The 8578-nt window shown below is 37.4% G+C and overlaps 1 protein-coding gene across 5 annotated transcripts in view; it reads left to right on the top strand.

The window, feature by feature from the left end:
- NCALD (neurocalcin delta) overlaps positions 1-8578 on the top strand; it is a 382331-nt gene that overhangs the window by 299219 nt on the left and 74534 nt on the right. The window contains exon 1 of one of the 5 annotated variants that reach the window (XM_015593059.2): positions 80-270. The exons of the other annotated variants lie outside the window; for them this stretch is intronic. The gene's annotated coding sequence lies outside the window, so the exon portion shown is untranslated. Of the gene's footprint in view, positions 1-79; positions 271-8578 lie in introns of those variants that run through there. 5 annotated transcript variants of the gene reach the window in all.

The following is an 8578-nucleotide window of genomic DNA, read 5'->3' on the forward strand; positions in this document are numbered from 1 at the left end:
AGCACAGAGGGAAAGAACACTACACTTTGAAACAAAAGTTGGGGTTTTTCTTGTAAATAGTATATTCTGAAAACACCAGAGAAAACTGTCAACAGCTTCCTGTTTAGAGAAAAATAATCTGGACTATGCCAAGGAAGTTGGGGTGGAATCTCTTACATGTGTGCATGCAGTTGCTTTTTGGTTGTTAAAGCAAAGTGCATTTTCGGGATCTTCCTCTGAAAATTCAGCTGTGAAGAGAACAGCATTGGATGGTCTTCGCTAAGAAGTCATGTAAGCTGTTTTTATACTTAAAAATTGAAATAATTACCTAGAGAAGAAAATAGTAGTCTTAAAACTAAATTGTCATTGGTAGATCTACTTTAATTCAAACACAGATATAGTCTCTAAAAATTTGCTCCAGATCTTGAATGAATAATTTGTAACTGATTAATGAGGCCTTTTACTTTTCTATTCCTGTAACACCATAAAATGAAAATTGGTTCATTTGCCTTATTGTAGTTAATCTCCTTCCCAAATTTAGTAATTTTGAATTTTCTATCATTGTATACTAGTTGGATCGTTTTGTAGCTTGTATTTCAAAGAAAATCTCTGGCATTGAAGTTAATCAAAGCCTGGATGTATAACCAGGTTTCTAAATCTTACAAATTTAACCAAAAAAAGGCAAATTTTAGAGCAGCACATGTAATATAGCTACTATTTTAATGAATATAAAATAATGGTTTAACTATATATAAAGAATATACATGTTTTGATATGTGAATTGTATCTCAATTTAATGCAAGAATATATTGTTCTTATTTTTTAAATTTTCTTTATTAGTTTCTAAATTCCAATCACATTTATCGTACTCTGGTGATGAGTGTTTTGAAAGTATTTAGCTTCAGTGATAAATGAATAGTTGCGAGTGCATCAATAAATTCTCAATAGCTTTCAGTGAGTGAATATTCATTTAACTTGCTGGCATTGGATATGTCTAATTTTGGCCAGAGTCTCCATGGAGGATTTTCTGAAAAGTCTAATATGCTTATACTAAAGGCACATCTACTGAGGCATCATCTCATCATTTAATTTATCTCAATTATAACTCAGAGGCTATAGTCTTAACACCCCTAGAAATATGTTCATTGATTTGCAACATTTCAAACGAGCATGGATAGAACCAGTAGCACTGTTATTTAAAAGCACTGTCTTTGAATGAGAACTTTGATGCTTACTTTTTTTTTTACTCAAATTAAAGAATTATTATACTTTTCCAAGTAGCGTTCTTGGTGCTCTTTCTATGATGTTTTAAATTAAGATTATAAAATGATTGTATTCAATGCCCTTATAAAAGAGGCTGGATTTCAGCAGTATAAAATATGAGAACAATTTCATGTTGGCAAAGTGTCAACGATAAAGTTTATCGTTAAAAGAAAACAATCAATGCTGTGCTAGCAGGGATGCTCTGTCTACAGGTCTTATGTCAAATCAGAAAAAAAATGACTCTCATCAGAATCATCTACTTACAGCAATGGGACTGTGTTGATTTCAAGGTCAAGTTTGTTACAGCTTCGAAAAGATACTAGCAAGAAATGATTTACTCTAGAAACCTGGCTGTTGAATTACTAAATGTTTTGTGTATAGTTCAGGGATTTTTAACCTTTTTGATGCCATAGACTTTTTTGGCAGCCTGGTGAAACCTATAGACTCTTCCCAGAATGAAGGGTTTAATTGCAAAGGTATGCAAGATTACAAAGGGAAACACTTTTATTGAAATGCATTAACCAAATTTTTAAAAATTGTGATATGTGCTTTGTTAATAATTTGTTATTAAATAATAAAAAATAGCAACGGGTATAACTACCATAAGTTTGAAAACGTGATGAGTGTAAAAGATATTTCGAGATATCTATAATGACTATAATGCAATATGAGAATATCTGTGATTTCTCTTGGCAACGCAATCACAGGTACTGTGGTTTGTGGCCTACATTTTAATTAAAAGAAATACTGAATTTCAATTTGAGGTTAGTGAAACTAAAGATGCAATATTTTTCCCATGCAAGCTCCTAAATCTCCTTGAATTCTATCTCTCCTTAAGTTAAATGACATGTGACCTAGTGATGCCAAAAGGTCGTAGGACAGCACAGGACAAAATCCACAGCACCATTTCTACATTCAGTTCCGCTTCATCTGATTTCATTCTCTGAATACGCGAATTTCACCATATTTTCTAATTACTGTGTGAAAAGGGATGACGTATCCATATAGCATCAAACAGTAACTTTCCTTTGATTGTTTGTTTTTTTCTTTGAAATCCATCAGCAATCCTATGTTACTTGGACTGAAAAACTCTTATCTGGTTAGATAGAGGGTAAGAGAAAAAAGCGCATAGTGTTAATGCACGTTATGCAAGTTAAAACCATGGACTATAGCTATTCACAAAGGGATGTTCACTCACTCAGAGAAAATAAGCAAGTAGTACTTAGATGAAGAATGTAGGATGTTATATGAGATCATATCTGAATGAATACTCTAGAAGATGTTGTGTACAACATCTGAAACGAACATTAAACAACTTCTGTAACTTCCCCTTTTTGGTGTAAAACACACACCTGCGGGAATTGATAAATTGTAATATTTATTACAGCTACTCTGGATAGAGCCTGCAGGTTTATCTACCAGATGCCCCCAGTACAAAGCACATTCAAAATGAAGTGGGGAATGGAGACACTTCCCAAGTAATTTGAACTCAGAATCTTATTTGACTTATTGGATATTTTAGAACAATACAAGAAGTATTAGTAGTATTATTTAGTGGCACTGTGTAGCTAATTGTCTCATTTTCCCATCACACTGAATTGACAGAAGATATTTGCTAAATTTTCTCTCCAACCAACCAGATAACTTAGCAGCTGGTTGACTGACATCACGTATCCTGGCCTTTCTCTCCCTGTGTTTAGTGTCTGAAGCCATCCTCTCCACGGCATCAGCAGCACCATCGCAGTGTGAGAGAATTGGGGGTATGACGTTTCACACAAGCTGTTGTTTAAACTCAATCCAAATCCCTCACATTTGAAATGGAAGCTTAGCAATTTTTCTTCATGTGTTCTCTGGGAAATTACAAAAGAGAATTTTCTCAGACATTTCTTATTCTTTGGACTAGAAAAGAACACCTGCTTTGAGGGCTTTGATGAAGAAACTTGGAAAAAGTTTAAATTTCTGACTCCAGACTGTATCGTTTGCTTCTTTGATAACAGGTGTTCGAATTTTAAGTTCAAAAAGGAATGTGTCATTATTTTTCATGAAGTCAACTTATTTAAATGGTGCCCCGCAATGGAAATCCCAACTAGAAACAGCATTCCAAAATATGGTATTTTTTATTGTTTCCAGAAGTGATGCCATAAAACTCAGTGCTCATTAATACTTTGATATAAAAAATTATATGATAAATATTTAAATTCACTGGGGCCACGTTCTTCAAACTAAAGACAGTCTGTTCTTTTTATCTCTGCGGCGAGCTTTAGTTTTTGGTTTTTTTTTTTTGACATCTTTCTATAAATACCTTTAATTAGAGACACAACATCCCTTTAAAATTTAGTTTACATTAATATAAAACGTAGTATACTCAGCTGCCATTAAAGTTCTATATTAGATTTGCAGGAAAGAAGTCTGTGATCTGAAAGATATTCCAGCCGCTGCTTGTCCTAATGGGAGAAGTGTCCACATTTTCAGAATTCTGTCCCAGTGACTGCAAGAACACCAAAGGCCGCATATAGCTTTTATGCAAGGATAAACTTTTTAAAGAACGATTCCAGGTTTTCTTTAATGAATTTAAACTCTGTGCATTAGAGGTAAATGTCAAGAAGAGTGTTATAGTATTTGGCCATCTGCTTAGCTGACTCCCACAGACTTTCATGTGATTCATGCATCTAAAACCATGACCAATTTTGTGACGACCATATTTACAACATCCTTGGAGATAAAATCAAAAATAGCATCCTACATGTTACCCCATTCTACGCCTTCCCACGTCTTACCGTGGGTCAGGCGCAGCACGAGGTAACACCACTCTATCAGCAAGCATTTATTAACTGGCTGTTGCACCTACAGTATTAGAGTAGGTATTTCGGGTCCCTCCCCTACGTGATCCTTGAGTGGTCTTTGCCACTGCCATAAAGAGTCAAGTTACTTTATGGACTTGCTTGCCTGAGCTTCAATTCAAACATTCAGTCTTTTACATGTTTGACAAGTTTCAAGTACCTACTATGTGCCAGGCCTTGGACTAGACACCAGGGATCCTGTGGTGAGCAAGATAGACAAGGTTCCCACCATCATGGAACTTACAGGCTGACCGCAGAGGGAACCTACCGGGAGACCTGTGTGTATCAGCAGCCAAGCTTTCTTCTTTCCAGCTGTGCTGGCCAGTGTAGTTGAAAAGAAAATCCTCAGTGAAAGAAAAATACAAACTAACATCAAAACAAAAGAGACAAGCCAACAGTCTGGGAACTATTAGGTTTTACACCAGAGTCAAACCTTAGAAGAGACATTCTTCAGCTGCCCAACAGCCAGCCTAATCTGTAAGTAACCTATGCACATCGGTTTCAAGGGTCCAGAACAGTGTGCCAGCCCTACTCCAGTGGGCCAAATGCTATCTGTCTTTCAGTTCGAAAGAAAGTGAGACTTGTGGGTACTTACTTAGAGAATGATTTTCTTTTACTTAAATACTCTGTCTTATCCAAATAAAGAGAGACATTTTATTTTATGAAAGGAATTTTTAAGTTAGTGGTGCCCATCCCATCTTTCCTATACTAACTCAATCAATATAGGCCCACTGCTCTAATAAGTAGCCCCAAATTCCAATGGCATAATACAGTGCTGTTTATTTTTCACTCACCCACAAATCAAATTTGAGAAGACTCTGTTCCACACAGTTATCCAGGGATTCAGGCTCTTTGTATCCAATTCAACTGATCTGGGTGCAAATCCCGTCTGTAACCACTTGCAGGTATTTCTTTGGGCAAGTTACCTAAGTCACAGTTTTCTTATCTGGATAATATTAGTACCTGAATTATGGATTTTTAAGTCAACTTTCTTGGCACAGTAACTGATAGGTATTAGGTACTCAATAATGTGAACTGTTATTAATTTTCTGTGATAATGCTATTAGCACCACCATCTCCACAGGAACCAGAAAGGACCTTTGCCCCAGCTGAAGGGAGTGTGGCCCCGGTGTTATGATAACAGCTAACATTTAGGGAGCTAGATAGTCTTGTAAGCTCTTTTCAAAATAACTGTTTTCTTCTTCTTCACAACATTCATTTTCATAAATGAGGAAACTGAGGCACAGAAAGCTTAAGCACATTGCTCAGTGTCACGCAGAATATAAAGAAGCTCTAAGTGTTTGGCTCTTGACTCCTGGCTCTTTCTTCACAGTGCTATATTGCCCTTCAAGCTGCAATATGTAGTACTTTTCCTAGAAGTAATGTGATATGTTGTGGTAGATTGTACTCTCCAAAAATGACCATATAATTATATCCACTCCCACATGCTCTTCTAGAATCTTGTCACTCTCCATCAGGAGGCAAAGTCCAGTGCCCTCACCTTGAATCCACATGACTTGCGACTGGTCCAACTGATGAAGCACAATGGAAACAATGCTAGGTGACTTCTAAGGCTGAATCATAAAAAGAATACAGTTTCGTTTTTTCGCAGCTATATTTTGTTTCTCTCACACATGACGCTTGCCCTTGGACACCAGCTGCTGTGTTGTGAGAAAGCACAGACCATATAGAGAGGCCACACATAGCTGTTTCAGCCAATCCCTCCAGCTAAGATCTCAGCCAACAGCCAGCATCAGCTGCCAGACATGTGAGTGGGTGAGCCTTCGGAGAGCTTCGGGCTTCAGCCATCAGACCCCCCCAACCCCTCCTGACACCAAGTGAACCGGAGATGAGCCATCTCTGCCCAGCCCTACCTGAAAGTGCAGATTTCATGAGTGAACTGTTGTTTTTAAGTCCATAAGCTTTGGAGGTATGTCTTGGGCAATCAGAGTAACTGAAACGTATGGGGTACTTAGAGATGACTGAAATACCTGTGTAGAGGACCACGTTTTATGTACATATAGATTAAACAGATTTTTGTGATTTGGCATAAATATCTAACCTAATTAAAATAATTTTCTGAAGAAAAATATATTTCAGCTACCAATTGAATTACAAACGAGCTTTAGGTACACATCCTGGTTGTAAATTTGGAACGGTCTTACATATTAATGCTGTTGCTGGTTCGAGGAGGAGATTTGGGCTGTGCTGAAACTGGACTGTGTGCCTTAGTGAAATCCCCCTCATCGCCTCCTGCCGGCTGGGACCCTCTCTGCAGGACAGTCCAGCATGGATTGCAGAACTCGCGCCATCTTCCCTTGGTCACCGCTTCGTCTTCCTCATCTGCTTTGTCTCCCTCTCTCACACCTGTCTGTCTAATCTGCTGCCTACTTCTCTATTGGTAGGCCCTGCTGTCTCACTGACACTCTTTTTTGGCCCATTTCCAGGGCTTCTAAGCATTTTTTCTCCCCCTCTAATAGTTTATAGTAAAGCTGGGAAATTCCTCTTGGCCAGGTAAGATTTAGCCCATTCAGCCAAGTTTTATTCCTCTTGACAAAGCTGCCAAAGCGGCAGCTATCCCACTGGCTTGTGGCTCCAAGTGTTGGTCAAACCTAGCCTTTGGAATACTCAGAAATATTGTCCTTGTGTCCTCACTCAGAGAGGCATCTCTGCCTCTTCTGCTACGGAGAAATCAGTACCCTTGACTCTCTTTTCACTTATTTAAATGTCCCCCACTCCTGATGGTCTTCTTGCCTTCCTTTCAGGAGGCTAATTGGTCTGTTTGCTTATTCATCTATTCATTCAATGTTTATTAATTCCATATAGTGGATCCTGGAGTTACACACCTATGAAAAAATTTCCATTGTGTTCCAGGACTGTCTCTCATCTGCTTGCCATAGACACAAGGCAGATGTGGTCCAATCATCCAGATCTTTTAATGGCCAGCACATGTCCCGCCTCATCCGAGATGTTCCAGCTAGGTAGGGTACTACAAAGGTATTATAGGACCAGCCAGTCTTTGAGAAGGTGACAGTCAGCTGGGGAGGCTGGACAACACATGCAGCTAGTTCCAGAGCCCTGTCTTTCATGTTGGTCACAACCTCTTCCAGTGCCTAGTGTAGTGCTGGACACATGGTATCTACTCGTTAAGTCTCCAATGATTAATAAATAGATCAACTATAGAAGGAAATGTTGCAGTGAGATAACTTTAGAGAATAAATGAGCTTTGAGTTAGGCCTTAAAGGATGAAGAACATTTGGCATGACCAACAGAAGTGAAAGGATTGTCCATGAGCAAGAAACCTCTTAAGTATACCCTGGTAATGGTAACAGAAATAAGACACTCACCCACCTGAGATCAAGAAAATGGTTAGAAAAAGAAAAATATACAATCCATAAGGTGGGCCTGTGGAGGATCTAGAATTTATCAATTTAAAGTAATCTGGATTTGATCTAACAGACAGCAGGAAGCTCGTAAAACATTGGGAGCAAGTGAGTTATGTATGTATCAGAAGTGTTATAATAGTTTAATCATGGTTTCCTTTTGAATAGACAATTTATTTTTAAAATCCCGAATATTTGTTAAGTATTTCCTTTTCCTTCACTTTTTCTCATAGAAAAGTTCTAACTTTTTCAATTTAAAAAATGCAAATTCTCCTTTATCCTCAATACTGTGTAAGCGGCCTTTTTAACTGTAGCTGAATGGCATCTATAGGGAGAACTGTATAACTTCATAGTTTTAAAAATATAATCTGTTATTTAGCAAAGTCATAGTCACGTGAGACCCAAACCAACTCAAAAAAAATCAAACCTTCATAACATTTCTTATAGAAGTATATTATAATGGTTATGTAATTATAATCGATATTTATAATTAAACCACTGGGATATTGTACCATTATTCTGATAAACCTTTTGATTAAGTCATTAGTGAAGAACTAAATTATGTTTAATAAAGTTTTAGTTGTAAGTACATTTTATTATATCTGAAGTCTTTGGAAACCGGCCATCAATATACATGTTTGGCAACAATGTTCTAACCAGATTACCTCATTCTTAAGAAAAATATTGTAAATTATACATGCAAAAAGCATAATAATATATATGTATGGTAGAAAGAATAATAGAAAATAGATTCCTATGTACCTAACAAAAACACCATTTGTTAACCATTCCAGTGAATTGTAAGCCCACACATTGATAATGATGATAACTTCACTGCAGCAGCATCCAGGTTAGTACTGTCCCTGGGGTCAAGCACCTCCCGGGAACTAAATCTGCGAGATATATATATATACATACATATATATATATATGTATGTATGTATGTATCTGTAGGTTCACCGCCCATAGTTAGATTTCTTTCTGTCATCACATATTTGACTCCCTTTCCCCATCTACCCTTCCCCCTCTCCCCTCCCCACTACCGTTTGGTAACCATTAGTCGATTTTCCATGTCCATGAGTCTCTGTTTGTTTGTTCTGTTACTTTGTTGCT

This window comes from Pteropus alecto, unplaced genomic scaffold, assembly GCF_000325575.1.
Source record: "Pteropus alecto unplaced genomic scaffold, ASM32557v1 scaffold164, whole genome shotgun sequence".
NCBI lineage: Eukaryota > Metazoa > Chordata > Mammalia > Chiroptera > Pteropodidae > Pteropus > Pteropus alecto.